The sequence below is a fragment of the Castor canadensis genome, chromosome 8 (genome assembly GCF_047511655.1).
Source record: "Castor canadensis chromosome 8, mCasCan1.hap1v2, whole genome shotgun sequence".
Classification (NCBI taxonomy): Eukaryota; Metazoa; Chordata; class Mammalia; order Rodentia; family Castoridae; genus Castor; species Castor canadensis.
In genome coordinates this window covers 124,180,181-124,195,999 of record NC_133393.1, presented here as the reverse complement: position 1 = coordinate 124,195,999, position 15,819 = coordinate 124,180,181, and positions in this window count along the sequence as shown.

Sequence of the window (15,819 nt, the reverse complement as noted above, 5' to 3'; positions counted from 1 at the left end):
AAACTGCTTTAGAAAACAAAATCTGCTTGAAATAATTTCAACTGATTTGTTTTAACATGACAGTTAGAAAATGAAAATGTGGTTCATGTTGTCTTTCTTTATATGGGGCTATCTAAGACCACTATCTGTCTAGGGCATAGCACTTCCACATGATGTGTATGAAATGAAACTTTGTAGCCAGGTTCTGATGGGGACTAGGCCATCTCAGAGGCAGCCTATGGAAGAGTAGAAGGCCCAGAGGGAGAATTTTTGACCTTTCCAACGTAAACTCTCTCTGAGATTAATTCCCTGCTGAGAAGGATCTAGAAGAGATATGATTGTCTGACATACTGTATTCTTGAGGAGACTGGGGCCCCTGTGAGAGGCTCAGATTTACAGCCCAAATTGGGATCTCAGATCCTGGTTCTTGAGGGGCCATTGATTAAGCTGTAGCACACTGCTTCTCAGAGTTAGGAGTAGGAAATGATAAGTAGCTTTTCCTTGTATTGTTGATCTCTTTTGCAGCAAGTTTAGGTTTAAGGAAAAACTGAGTGGAGGGCTGGAGGAGTGGTTCAAATGTCTGCCTAGTAAACATGAGGCCCTGAGTTCAAACCCCAGTACTGCCCACAACAAAACAAAACAAAAAAACCCAAAAAACAAAACCAAAATCCAAACCAAAACAAAAAAAACTGAGTGGAAAGTGCAGAGAGTTCCCATCTGTTATGTTCCCTCCTACATGGTTTCTGGCACAAATAGCATTGCCCTCCAGAGAGGCTCATTTAGTGCAATTGATGGAGCTGCATGGACACATCTTCATCTCCTAAAGTCCATGGTTACCTGACCAAACCTTTGGTCAATGCATGGGCCTTTGGGGAACAATCCAGAATGTCTGTTGGTGTTGTTACATGTCCCTTGTGGGAGGAGGACAAACCACTGTTTCTGAGCATCTCCCAAGATCCTTACTTCTTCCCTGTATTCATTCATCAGGTGAGCTACTGAAGCTGTTGGACCCACTTTCTCCATTTCTGACAGTGGGACAGGATTGGCTTCCACTAGAATTGTCAAGAATTTGGTGAGAAATCTGTCACATGCTTAGTCTTGTATGGGTGCTCAGTAAACAAAGCGTTTTGTACAAACCGGGATTGTCCAGGGATCAAGGATGCTACAGGATGAGAAAGGGCCTGACCTATGCACTCAGAACCTCAGGCGGTGGGTATACTCACAATGAAGGATTACTCCCACTGTATATAGGGATTAAGCAGGCCTCATCTCAAAATCTGAAATCTGAAATGTGTTGGTCTGAAAATTTTTGAAGCACTCCAAGAAATCTATGCAAACATCCTCAAATATGAAAAACTGCAAAATCAGGAATGCTTCTGGTACCACACATTTGCAGGTAGACACTGTTTATAATCAAAGTGTGGGAGACAATAGAGTTGTGGGAGGCAATGTCAGGGAATGCTGGGGTGGGGGTGTAGGGACAGAAGTGGGGAAATGTTTAGCTGAAGACCGGATGTTGGAGGTGAGCCTTGAGGACTGGGGGTGTGCCAGGCAGAGGATCCAGGATGGGAAGGGTTTCAGCTAGTGATTGACCCTTTGTCCCAAAACAGAAGGAGTGGGTGCTGAGGATGGGAGACTGCAATGAAGGCTGGGAACTCTTTGGTAGGACTTGTGGTATCACTGGCCGTTCTTAAAAATAGAGACCAAATCCAGAGTCTACCCTGGTGGCAAATATTGCTTTAAGCAATTGCTCAGTTCATGTTAAGTGATGGAACTAGAGATGATGGCAGCACAGAGTGAATGCAGTTCCACTTGCATGCATACACATAATTATGTGCATACACACACATGCACACAGAACAGTCATGTAGTGAACATGTAGAGGGCAAAATTTGAGTTCCAGCCTGGCCCCAGTGTTCACATCTTTGGCCAGAAGTAAACTAGAAAGGGTCTGGTGAACATTACCAAGCTTTACTGGTAATGCTTCTCTGTGACATTTGCTCAGCTCAGCCATTGTTACTCCAGAACAGCCACAGGTGATGTTCCAGTGATTGGGTGTGGTCATGTACTAAAAACAGACAGGAGATCAGATTTGCTCCAGGGGTCATAGTTTCCCAACCCCCCGTTCATGACCACTCTGTTTTATTTCCTGTCTAAAATCATTTAAAAATGCTAAAATTTACATAGTGTGAAGTTCACCCATTTAAAGTGTGCAATTCCATGTTTTGTCTATTCACAGAGTTGTACACCATCACTACCTAAGTTTAGAACTTTCTCATCAGCACAAAGGAAACTCTAAGCCCATGAGCAGTCACTGCCCCTTCTCCCCTCTCTTCAGCCTTGGAAACCACCGGTTTGCTGTTTGTTTCTTTTCATTTCCCAATTCTGGATGTTTCCTGTAAGTAGAGTCATACAGAACAGTCAGTCATATGCACATCGTGTTTTTGGACTGGCTCCTTTTACTGTGCACAGTGTTTCAAGGTTCAGTGCTGAATATAGTGCAGCATGTGTCAGTGCTCATTCATTTTGATTGCCAAACAGCATTCCACTGTGTGGACAGACTGCATAGTGTGTCTCTATTTTTCAGTTGATGGGCTTTTATGAACCATTTTGCTGTGAACCTCTGTGTACAAGTCTTTTTGCGGACATTTCTTTTCAGTTCTTTTAGGCTGATTGTATGATGCTTCTGTGTTTCACTTTCTGAGGACTTGTCAGGCTGTTTCCAATGTGGCTACCTCACTTCGCATCCCCACTGGATGGGAATGAAGGTACCAGGTTTCCAAATCCTTGCCAACAATTCTTATTGTCAATCATTGTCATTCCAGAGTTATTTTATATCAAGTCATATTTTCATGGGTTTTCTTATAACATGTTCATACATATATATTATTTACTTGGATTATATTTACCCCACTCCCATTCCCTCTACTGCTGGTCCCCTTCTGTTTTCCAAATGATCCCCCTTCTACTTTCACAACTATTAAGAAATGTCTATATACTCCATATGCGATAAAGCATGGTGTTTGTATTTCTGTGTCTGGCTTATTAGCTTAACTGGACACCAGGATCTCCAGTTCCTTCCATTTTCATGTGAATAATGTAATTTCATTCTTCCTTATGACTTAATAGGACTCCATTGTGTCTGTGTGTATATGTATATTCTTAAGGATATATATGACATTTTCTTCATGGATTAATCTATTGATTGCTGATGACTACTATGCTGATTCTATAGTTTGGCTATTGTGAATAGTGCTGCAATAAACCTGGATATGCAAGTGTTTATATTGTGTCCTGACATACATTCCTTCATTTATATGCTCGGGAGTGGTATCACTCTATTCTATGTAGTTTATTCCTTTAATCTCATTACTCATTATAGACCTATTTAAGTTATTTCTCTTGGTTCAAATTTGGTAGGTCATTTGTGTCTAGAAAATTATCCATTTATTCTAGATTTTCCAATTTTTTGAAATATATGTTTTCAAAATATTCCATAATGATCCTCTGGATTTTTGGTACCTGTTGTAATTTACCCTTTTTCCTCTCTAATAGTGTTCATTTGGATCTTCTCACACTTGCTTTTGGTTAGTTGGTTAAAGGTTTCTCAATCTTGTTTGTCTTTGTGAAGAAACAGCAGGCTCTTTCATTGATTCATTGTACTTTTGTTTTTGTCTCTATTTCATTGTTTTGCATCCTCACACTTATCATTATTTTACATCTACTTATTTTGAGATTTTCTTATTCTTGTTATTCTAATACCTTGAGGTACATCATTTGATTATTTATTTGACATCTTTCTGAATTTTTAATATAGGTACTCATAGCCATAAACTTCCATATTAGTACTGCCTTTGCTTTATCTCAAAGGGTCTGATATATTGGTTTTCAATTTCATGTAATTCTAAGAATTTTTAAATTTCCATTATCATTTCTTAAAGACCCACTGATCATTCAAAAGTGCATTGTGCATTCTCCATGTTTGTCTGTAGTTTCTCTTGCTAATTCTGTGTGATTTTATTCCCTTATGATCTGACAGGATACAAAAAATTATTTCAGAATTCATTTTTTTTTTTTGCAATACTGGACTTCACACATGCTTCACAAGTGTTCTACAACTTCAGCTATGGCCCAAGACTTTTCTTGCTATACCTAGTTTTCAGATAGGGTCTCGTTTTCTTGCCCAGGTCTGGGCTGAGACCAAGATCCTCTTATCTATGCCTTCCACATAACTGAGATTACCGTACAACTGGCTTTCTGTTTGAGATGGGATCTCTCTTTTTTAGCCTGGACTGATTTCAAACTGAGATCCTGCCAATCTCAGCGTTCTTTATAGCTGGAATTGTTGTATTTCATGATGATTTATGTCCAAAAATGTAATCCATTTTGGAGAAAGCCTATGGACAACTGAGAATAATGTGGATTCCTCTGATGTTGGATGGAATATTCTCTAAATGTCTGTTAAGTCCATTTGGCCAATGGTGCAGTTTAACTTCAGTTTCCTTGCTCTTGTATTTTCTGGCTGATCTATCTATTGATAAGAGTGGAGGATTAAAGTTATCCACCAGCACTATATCGGCATTTATCTGTCCCTTTATGTCCAGTAGTTTTTGTTTCCTTAATTTGAGTGCACCAACATTTAGTGTATATAATTTAAAATTGTTATATCTTCTTGATGGATTGCTCCCTTTGTTAATATTAGTGATTTTTATCCCTTCTAATTTTGGCTTAAAGTCTGCTTTGTCAGATGTAAGTATAGTTACTCTTGTTTGCTTTTAGATTCCATTTGTTTTGAGTATCATTTTCCATCCTTCCACTTTGTCTTTGCCAGTAGGATGAGTTTCTTATGGGCAGGAAACAGTTGGATCTTGTTTTTAATCTGTTCAGCCAGTTGGCAGCTTCTAACTGGAAGATTTAACGTAATTTACATTTAGGATTATTATTGTGATGTATTACTAACTTCTCCTTTCTTTACCTTAGTTTACAGGTTTACTAAATTCATAATGTTTGATTCTTTCCTGATTCTCATTTGTGCATCTATTCTCCTAATGATTTTCATTCTTTCCCAAACTCCCATGCTTATACTTGGGCATACCTTTCTCCCTTTTCTGTGTGTAGTATTCCTTTTGCATTACTAAGCAATTAGGCTTATTTTATGCTCATCATGGAAAGTCTTTATTTCTCTTTAGCTTTTAAAAGATAGCCAGTGGACATAGCAGACTTTGTTGGCATTTCTTTTGTTTCAGGGCTTAAAATACATCAAAACATGTTCTCCTCAACTTTAGAGTTAGTACTGAGAGATCAGTTATCATTCTATAGGTTTCCCTTTGTAAGAAACTTAGCACTTCTCTTGCAGGTTTTAGTATTCTTTCTTTGTGCCCTACTCTTGGCATTTTTCACCATGATATAACTTAGAGAGATTCTTGAGGTTCTTTTAAGATATTTTTGGGTCTCTCATTATTTTTTTTTTGGTTGTACTTGAGTTTGAACTCATGGTCCCATGCTTCCTTGGTAGGTACTCCATCTCTTGAGCCATGCCCCCAGAAACCTATTTGGGATTTTACATGTCTCATGTCCAATACTTGGAAGGCTGAAGCAGGAGAATTAGAAGTTCAAGTCCAGCTTGGGCAACATAGTGAAACCCTATCCCTAAAACCAAATGGGTATTTTAAACATACAATAAAACATTTGGTATTGTAACAATGACATAAACATACAATAAAGAAATAGAAGAAAAAGGAGGTTTTAGAATAAACCCATGCAAATGTGGAACATTGGTTTCTTGATTTGACTTGAGTATAATTTATAACAATGGAAATAATCTTCAATTAATGTTACTTAGGCAATTATTTATTTTTCTGGAACATATTAACTAGGCCCATGTCTCAAATGATATATTAGAATATATTTCAGGTGAATTTCAAATCTAAGTGAAAGGCAAGCATTGTGATTATATCTTATAATGCTATTAGAATAATATCTTCCTTACCTTATGGTATTCTGACTATATAGAAATTTCACAAATGGAACTTACCATAAAAGACAACACTGATAATTTTGAAGACATAAACATAGTATTTTCATAATTATATTTAAAAACAAAAAATGCACCATATGAGAAAAAAAATCTTCAAAACATCAAACTACCAAAGAGCTCATATATAAGTATAATTAAAACACCTAGAAATAGGAGATCTTGAGTTTTTAAAAAATGTCCAATTAACTTGAATAAAATTTTCTTAAAACAGAATGTACATTCACATGACCCAGAAACAAATGAAATGTCCTTATTTTCATCAGTCATCAAAGAAATGCAAATTCAAGCCACAACGAGATACCATTGCAAATGTACCAGGATGAGTAAAATAAGAAAAATTATCAACACTAAGTATGGGCAAGGAAATACATAAAAAACTTTCATGCACTGCTCAAAGAACTATAAATTAGTATGAGCACTTTGGAAAACTATTTGATAATATTTGAACTAGAAAATACATAGGTTTATGAGGTAACATTACAAACATAGAGACTTATTCTACAGTGTGTATTTAGGTTATATAACAAAGGCACACACACACACACACACACACACAGATACACACAGATACACACACACACAATTGCATCAGCTTCAAGTTCTAGTGGCGGTCTGCTTGTGCTTTGTGCTAAACATTGAGCCATGGGTGTCAAAGGTTTTCCTCTGTGTCTCCACTCTCTCCTCAGCTTTCAGTAGTCCTTCTATACATATACAAATAGGAATAGATAAATTGATTAATGAAATAATATAAAGTCTAAAAATTGAGTGATATATATATATAGCCAATTTTTAAAAACTGAAAAAATCCAATTCAATGGAGGATTGAAAAGTTCCTGAACAGTAGGACATTAATAATTGAAAATAAACAAACCCCAAAACTTTGATCCCTCCTAGCTCATTCACATACTCAATTCAAAATATTCAGAAGGGATCACAGACCTAAAGTCAAAAGCTAAAATTACATTTCTTATGAACAAAACATATAATATTTTCAAAAACTCTGAATAAGCAAAGATGTTTTTGCTGAGACCCAAAAAAGTATGAGGTATATAGGAAAGTATTTACAAATTATACCTCATCAATTTGAAAACTGCTCACTAAATGACAAAATTAAAATAAATGAAAAGGTAAGTCACTAGTGGGAGAACATATGAACAATACACATACATATGATAAAAGACTTGTGCCTAGCATATGTTAGGAAAATGTAAAGCTATAAGTATATACATGTACACATATGTAAGTGTATATCAGCATATATAAGTAATACAAAAATGACTCTTATAATTCAATACTAAAAAGACAATCTATTTTAAAAGGGGGCAAAATGCCTAAATAGTAACGTTTACCAATAGTTAATAAGGCCTAGAAAACATGCTCAATTTTATTAGTCATCTGGGAAATCCTAATTAAAACTACAATAAGGTCCCATTTCCCACCAATAGAATACCTAGCACTAAAAGTGTTTGTAAGGCTCTAGAACAATTAGAATTCTCAAATATTGATGCAGGTAGTGTAAAATAGTCTAACCTCTTCAGAACTGTAGTTTCTTGATTTAATTTATATGAGTTTACCTAAGAGAAGTGAAATCTAATAAAAAAAAGACTTGCACAAGAATGCTCATAGCAGCTTTACTAGAATAAATAAAAATTTAAAAATATTCATCAGCAAGGTAATGGCAAAATTGTGACCTCTTCACACATTGCAGTATAACCCAGCAATAAAGATATTAACTACTGATGCAGGCAACTGCATGGGAGAAGGTAATATCCTTTATTTACCTGCTGCAAGGGTCATGCCTGGCATCTCTATAACAAATGGCAGATTGACGGGAGAAAAACACACAAATGTAAATACAGTTTACAGGCACAGAAGCCCTCAGAAATGAACCAAAGAACTAAGGAAACCTGTGTGTTTTTAAGCATAGTGTTGATGAATAGTGGATAGTTCTGCAGAAGCACGATCAGAGAATGGGGTATGATTTAATGGTAATAAACTAGAGAAACTTAGCAAGGCCTGATGGAATCCAGAGTCTTCTTTATGTCCATATTGCTAATTTGATACATAAATTAGGTAAAATTAATGACATTTTTCTCTGAAGTTTTCTTTAATATGTTTATGAATTATATACTATTAAATGTTTTCTTATAAATATCAAAACCAATATTAGCTAGTCAATTCTATTATTGCCAAAAATCTGAATAAGAAATAAAACATTAGTTATTTAGAAATAATTAATTTGATAGAACTTAACATAATTTGTGGGTTTATATTCAATGGCCAAAATGTCAACCTTTTTGCTTCTTCCAAACTCTCTAATCCAATAACAGTGTTGTTAATACACTGTGATTCTGCATAGTTTAAGAGAAAATTTTTAAAACATAGATTTCTTAGTTCATTATTATATTATATAATGAAGCATCATACATTGTTTGCAATATAAATTTATATTTTATTTGGGTTACCTAAATTATTTTCACAGAAAAATGTATGCCATATCTCAGCCAAATATTTAGGAATCTGTTTTAACATTTTCTTTAAGTGGTGCAATGAAGTATGATTATTCTAGTGCCAGTAAAATGTGTTTTAATCAATTAATTCTTAATGAAATCTCCCTTATTACATAATGCCTTATTTCTGAGGACATAAAAGTTAGCCAAGCTTTTGCTTGTTTAACTAGTTCAAGTTTGGCAAACAAAAATACCTACTCAAGTTTTTAATGTAAATTTATTGTCCAAGGGGACAAAGTCACAATTATGATAAGTGCATCAAAGAAGTGAACAAAATTACTACTTTAATTTACTATCTGGTAAACTTTAAACTGGAGATGGATTTTTATTGACTTTAATTTCAATAGAGAACATTCTTTTTTATGTGTCTCTAGAATAGTTCCCAAGTAAATTAAAAATAAAGGCAACTGTGGAATAGTTGAGCCATACCTGACTAAACTTCAGTTTTCCCTTTGAATAAGAGAACTAACTCAATGGATTTTGGAAGCAAAGGGAAGTCATAAATTAGATATAAATAGTATTCCTGTTTATTGCACTTATTAAAATTCTGATAATTAACAAAAGAGATTGCCAAGTGTCAGAATTCTTTTTCTCAAACTGGAAAAGCTGGTATTCAAGGTTTCTTTTTCTGGAAACAAATTGAGAAAACACTGAACTTACACAAGCTGTTTCATTTTTTTCATCCTAACTGAGTGAGTTGTATTACAGTCATGTAGTGGCATGACTCTTGCTCTCTGGGTTGTGCCTTATGTTGTCACTTAGAAAGTGCAATTAGCAAAACATTCCTCTTCAGCACAGTGCAGGAAGGCTTTTCATGCACATTTGAATTCATTTTAATGAGGTCTCTAATACGTAAGCTGCAGGAAGATTTACTTCTGGAATTATTTGGTTTATGATTGTGCTTCTTTTCTACTCTCATATAGAAATGTTAAGGTCATCTTGACATATTACTAGTCATATAACAAGATTTATCAGTGGATATGAATCAGTGATTATAGCAAATTGATTAATGATAGCACAAAGTGAGTATAGCATATTTTGAGGTACAGCCATCTTGCATGATGACGAAATTGAAAAATGTCAATATTAAAAATAAAAAATGCATAGATATATCCAAATTTAATACTAAGTATAAGACATATGCAGATTCTTGTTCATAGTTGGCAAAAGGAACAATTCATTGATTTCTGTATAACTTTTGTGATAAGATAAATATTGATCATATGACTATCACTTTTATTGAAATGATTTGGAATTAATTTATTTCATTCAACTCTACATATTAAACTCAAGAGATAGTCACACATTGGAAATGTGTTTCTGACCAGACTCTGTTAAAGTATTAGCCTGTGATGATACCTTTACAAAATAATAATTACAGTCGTACTATAAGAATGTGTATACACTTTGTAAGAGGATTATGCTCTTACACAGATTTTTAAAAATAATAACATTTTGGTTGTTTGTGGTTTTTTTTTGCTTTTTTCCAATTACAACTAGAAGTTCTTGTGTCCATGATCTCTTCTCTAGACTTGTCTGAACTGTACCTCATTTCAGGGATGGTGAAGATACTCTGGCTGCAAACTTGCCTTGTACTGCTGGCTGTTGCTTATCTGCCTGGCAAGCAAAGGGCCTTTTATTCTCCACAGGGATAAACAAAAAGGCAAAGAGGATCACTTTCCCCTCCATCATCTTCTTCCCTGAATGTGCTCTTTCCCCCTCTTTCTTCTTGTCTTCCTTTTTTATTCATTATGTTTGCTGTCAAGTGTGAATGAGTCAAAAAAGACAGCACAGAAATTTTCATACAGTGAAACCAGAAGGATAAGCAAGAGTTATTCATTCACTTAGTACATTTTTCTTATTCAAGTAAGAAAATACTTGAATAAAATGTGTTTCTGTTTGCTGTCTTGTTTGTTTCTTTGCTTTATTCTCCAGATTTATTGAAGTATAATTGACAGAATTTGTATATATTTATGGGGTACAAAGATACGTTTGGATCTATATGTATATCATAAAGTGATTACCACAATAGAGCTAATTAACATGTTCATAGCCTCACATAGTTATCATTGTGTTTGTGTGTGTATGTTGAGAACATTTAGATTCAACTTTCAGCAAATTCCTAGTATATATGCAACATTACTATAGTCTCCCCACTATACATTCGATCTTCAGGAATTACTTATCCTGCTGACTGAAACTTTGTACTCACTGACCAACATCTCTCTATTCCCATCCCCTCTCAGTCCCTGACAACCACCACTCTACTCTCTGATCTGTGAATTTGACTTTTTAGATCCTATTTATAAGTGAGATTGTACAGTATTTGTTTCTCCATGCCTGGCTTATTTCCCATAGTGTAATGTCTTCCATGTTCATTCATGTTGCAACAAATAGCAGAATTTCCTTCCTTTAGAAGGTTGAATTATATTATTCTCTCCATATAGAAAGTTTTATACATATATATGCATATATATGACATAGATATAGATATATTATTTTCTTGATCCATTCACCTGTCAGTGAGTACTTAGGTTGATTTTTTTTTTTTGGTACTAGCTTTGAACTCAGGGCTTTGCTAAACAGGTGGTCTACTACTTGAGCTACACCAGTCCCTTAGTTTGATTCTTAATTTGGCTCTTGTGACTAACACAACAGTAAACATTCTCTTCAAGAATACTGACTTCATTGCCTTTCTATGTATACTCAGAAGTGAGATTATTGGAACTGGTAGTTCTGTTTTTAATTTCTGAGGACCCTCATATTGTTTTCCCTTAAGGCTATACTAATTTACACTCCTATCAACAGTGTGCAAGGATTCCCTTTTCTCCACATCTTTGCCAACATTTTTACCTTTTGTCTTTCTATAAAATTATGCTTCTCTCTCTCTTTGATATAATTGATGCCCTACTTTTTATGCATATCCTCAGTCTATTGCTACTTTTTAAAAATGTTAGTATCTATAATCCCAAATATAATTAGTGGATTGTGATTTAAATCTCAAAGTTTTTACTTCTCTATTTAAAAACATGCTGCTTAGGAAATTGGATGGACATTGATTGATTAACAGATCAGATGTATATTTTCTTCTTTAATCTGATGAATAAATCATACTATACAAAAGGGGAGAGAGAAAAAAATAAAGCTACTATACAAAAGGGGAGGGAGAAGAAAATAAAGCTACAAAACATATATATCAGAGTTTGAAACACCTTAATTTTAGATATAGTCTTTAACAAGACTTGTTAAACTACAAGAACTTTTTTGTGTCAATTACACTTACCTATTATTTGCTCAGCTCACAAAATATTATTTGTATTTTAAGTCAGTCATCTTGGGCTAGAATCATTTTGATCCCTGTAAGAACAAATTGTAAACTATTTCTGTCATTTCATATTTATCATCAATCTTGAGAGAATTTAAGTGATTATGCTAATAAATTTTATTAAATTAATAAATATGTCTCAGAAGATTTTTCTTTTGTGTTTATTGTTGAGCTTATAAAAGTATAATTTTTCAATGATGAAATGATAAGTAAGCTCTTTGATCAATACAGTTATTTTTATTTTTTGGAAGACTGGAATTTTTAACTCAGAACTTCATGCTTACTAGCCAGGTATTCTGCAGCTGAGCCACACCTCCAACCCAATAAAATTATTTTGTTGTGTTTCATAAATTCTATAAATACAGTACAACTAGAAATCCCAACTAATTTGAATACTGTAAACAGAGGCATTATTTTCCAGGTACCAGAAAATATAAGAAGACAAAAAATCCTGGTTGACTGCAGAATTAGCTGTTTACTTATAGTATAGCCTTTAAAGGCATTTTTATGAGTAAAATACAATGAGAATGAGTTTCTTATTAGTTTTTATCAATCAGTCTTTTTTATTTACAAACATTTCAAGTAATTTTATTGGAAAAGGTAATAGTAGACAGTAATACATTGACTCTAGTACTTATGATTAAAGCACTTTTTTCACTGCTCACTTTATTGTAATGTGTCTTGCTCTGACTCTTTCTAAGCTTTCATTCCCTTTGGTCATTGAAAATTTGACTATGATTTGCCTAGTAATGTTTTTCTTTCAAGTTGTCTTGCTTAAGTTTCATTGAGCATCTTGAATCTGTGGTTACTACATTTGATCAAATTTGGAATGTTATCTATCCATTATTTGTTCAAATGCAAACTTTTCCTACACCATTTAAACAATACACGTGCTAGATATCATGGTATTATCCTATAGGTCAAGGTGTTCTGCCCTCAGGCAGTCTTATCTCAGGACCCTTAAACCTAGTTAATATCTGTACTTTTCATTTCATAATTTCTTGAAATAAGATTTCTAGAGAAACAGAGATTTGAAAATATACAAAACCTTGGGGTACCTTGATTACCATATCCCATAATGAATACAAAGAGGACCATTTCTCAATGTTTTTGTTTTGAAATTTGCATGAACACATTTATGCATATTTATAATATTACAGTATATAATAGTATTATATAGTATTATACAGTGGCAATACTATATGACAGTATATATACTTTTGCATAAACAAAAGATAAATGAACTCTCCAAAATGAAATTATTGATGCTAATTTTGACAAGTTGTTCACTGGAGAAGGAAACAAGATAATTAAAGGGAGGTTTGGAGGTAAGTTATGGGAAAGGCAAATAAAAGTTTTACTCATCACTCAGAAGAATTCTTGGTGTGAGAACTTAGCAAGTAGAAAGGATTTGGTGAGACTAGTAAAGTGAGAGTCTAATGAGTTTAATTTATAATGGTATCTATCATGAATTCCCTGCCTTCAAGAGCAAAGGGAATGAAACATTATAATAAAGTTACCATTTTCTGAAACAAGATCAATTGGCTAAAGTGAATGACCAGCTCAAGATAATGAGCAATTAAGGTAACTTCCTCAAGTCCAGTTAGACAAAGCTTTACAGGATTATAAAAATACAGAAGAGAGGTTTTGTTTTTATAAAACTATCACAAAAGTTTTATGCCTCAGAAATTAGTTAAATTTCTCTGAAAATAAATAGGTAATATTCTTTAAACATCTAATTGTTGTACTCTTACTGAATTCATTTCAAAACCATAAACTAACTTTGGGTTCCAGTACCTATAAAAAGCATTTTGAACACTCATAACCTTAACAATTAACTTCCTCATTTAAAAAACAGACATTAGTCCTGATTATATGTTTAATGGATATATTCAAAAGCATTGGTTCACTGCCAACAGACTATAAATTCAAAGGACAAAAATTTACAAGACATTAAAACAGCCAATTTTCTAAAAATATAGGCACTGAAGTTAATGTATTTGAATTAAAATTTCTGATAGTGAAAAGATAAATGGAAATATATTACCATCATTATATATGTATTTATGTTTGTCAAATTGATAATAATTATATTTATACTATATACATTTGTGTGTATGAAATACTTGGAATGCTATTGAAGCAAAAAGTCTTGAAAGAGTTTTGTGTCAAAACAGCTATAAAGTATATATGCCAAAGAAAATTGTACTTTGAACTGTAAAAAAGAAAGCCCAATAATGCAAGTAGATATGGATAAATATCAGAATTGATATCTTTAGTTAATATAGCCGGTATCTAGGTAAGATGATACCTTCCTTATTGACTACTAATCATACTAGAAGTCTTATTAAGAAAGATATTCACTTTTTGTACATGCAGCCAAAGATACAGTTGGGATTATTGGCTTCAAAGCCATGTGATGTTAAACTTTGTATGACTTTAAGTACAAAATAGAAGGTTCCTATTGTGTGGTGTTGGTGATCATACTGAGGGTTTTATTAATGCTAAGCAAGATTCTACCACTGAGTCATATCCATGGCCCCTGAAAAGATTTTCTTGACTGGTTTCTAACTTCCTTGGGAAACTTACTTTCCTTTTTACTTATTTTAAAATAACCCAAATTCTGTCTTTCTTACAAAAATAAAGTACCTTTTGATGATAGCAAATGCTAAGTATGATAAAGAAAAAAGTTATTTTTATCAATTATTATTTTTATGGTGATTGAACCCAGAGAAATCATTTAAATGTCCTTCTGGCTAAATTTAAACTTAAGAATAACCAGAGTTTTCAGGGTCCTTTGTTTGAATTTTATGAATTTTATGTGTCTTTCCTGTGAGTTTTAAAAGATGTCCCCCTCTGAAGGGAATAATTAAGAAAAGCCCTCTTTTACCTCATTCCTTCCTCACTGGATACAACTAGGGAAAGATGTCTTCTCCAGACAGGAAACAAATGTACCTATTTTTTCCTTCAGGTCACTGAGCTCTGTAAGGGCTGAACCTCTTCATCTGTGCTTAACCTCCTGAGCTGAACTTGGGCTACTTCAGCTCCCAAGCCTAGGGAGACTTTTGCAAGGGACCTAAACTACATGACCATTCTCATTGGCTCCGTTATCTATTCTTTGCTTTGTAAATTAATCTTTTAGTTCAATGGGAAGAAGTAATTTGATTAGCATTTAGTTTTTATTTTCATAGAAAATAAAATTTAATCCATTTCTTAGAAATAAGTTGAATCTATGGAATACAAATCTCTTCTTCACAGGGGAGCCTTCCTATATTTTCTTTCTTATTTTGTTTTACTTTACCATGTTTTTCATATTCATAACTCTACTTGTCATTTATCTTTGTGTATATTTCTAATTTCAGCCTTACCTTAAGGACAGAGAATGTCCTCTCATCACTGCATTTCCAATGCCCATCACAGTGACAAGAAAAAGGGCAACTCCATGGAGCATTGTGCACTGAATAAGTAACCATCAAATGTTATGAATCTACATTTGTATTTATATGTTATAGGAAAGAGGGAGGGAGGAAGGAAAGAAGGAAGAGAGAGAAGGAGAAAAGAAAATAAATTCCAAGAAAGTTCTTATTCTCTACAGTTATTAAATACTTTTGTTAACTGATGTTTACAGTGCTGGTGGAAGGGCTAAAATAGAAAACCACAACTGGTATCTTAGGAGATGTAGGGGTGATCCTTAAGATCCTATGAGACTCCTTTAAATTAAAGATGGTAAGTAAAATTGAGATTGTTGGCAGGCATTATGGTTCAGCTAAGACCCCAAGGACAAGGAGAAGGTGGATGGGAGAGCATTTAATGCACCCATTACAAATGGAACTCTGACAGTTGTTACTACTTCTAGTATTATTGCTGATGATATCATTATTATACAACTCTTTTAAGGAACATTAAGTATAGCAATTATTAAAAATATAGCCCTGGCTAAGATTTCTGAAAAAACTAGTGGGAAGACT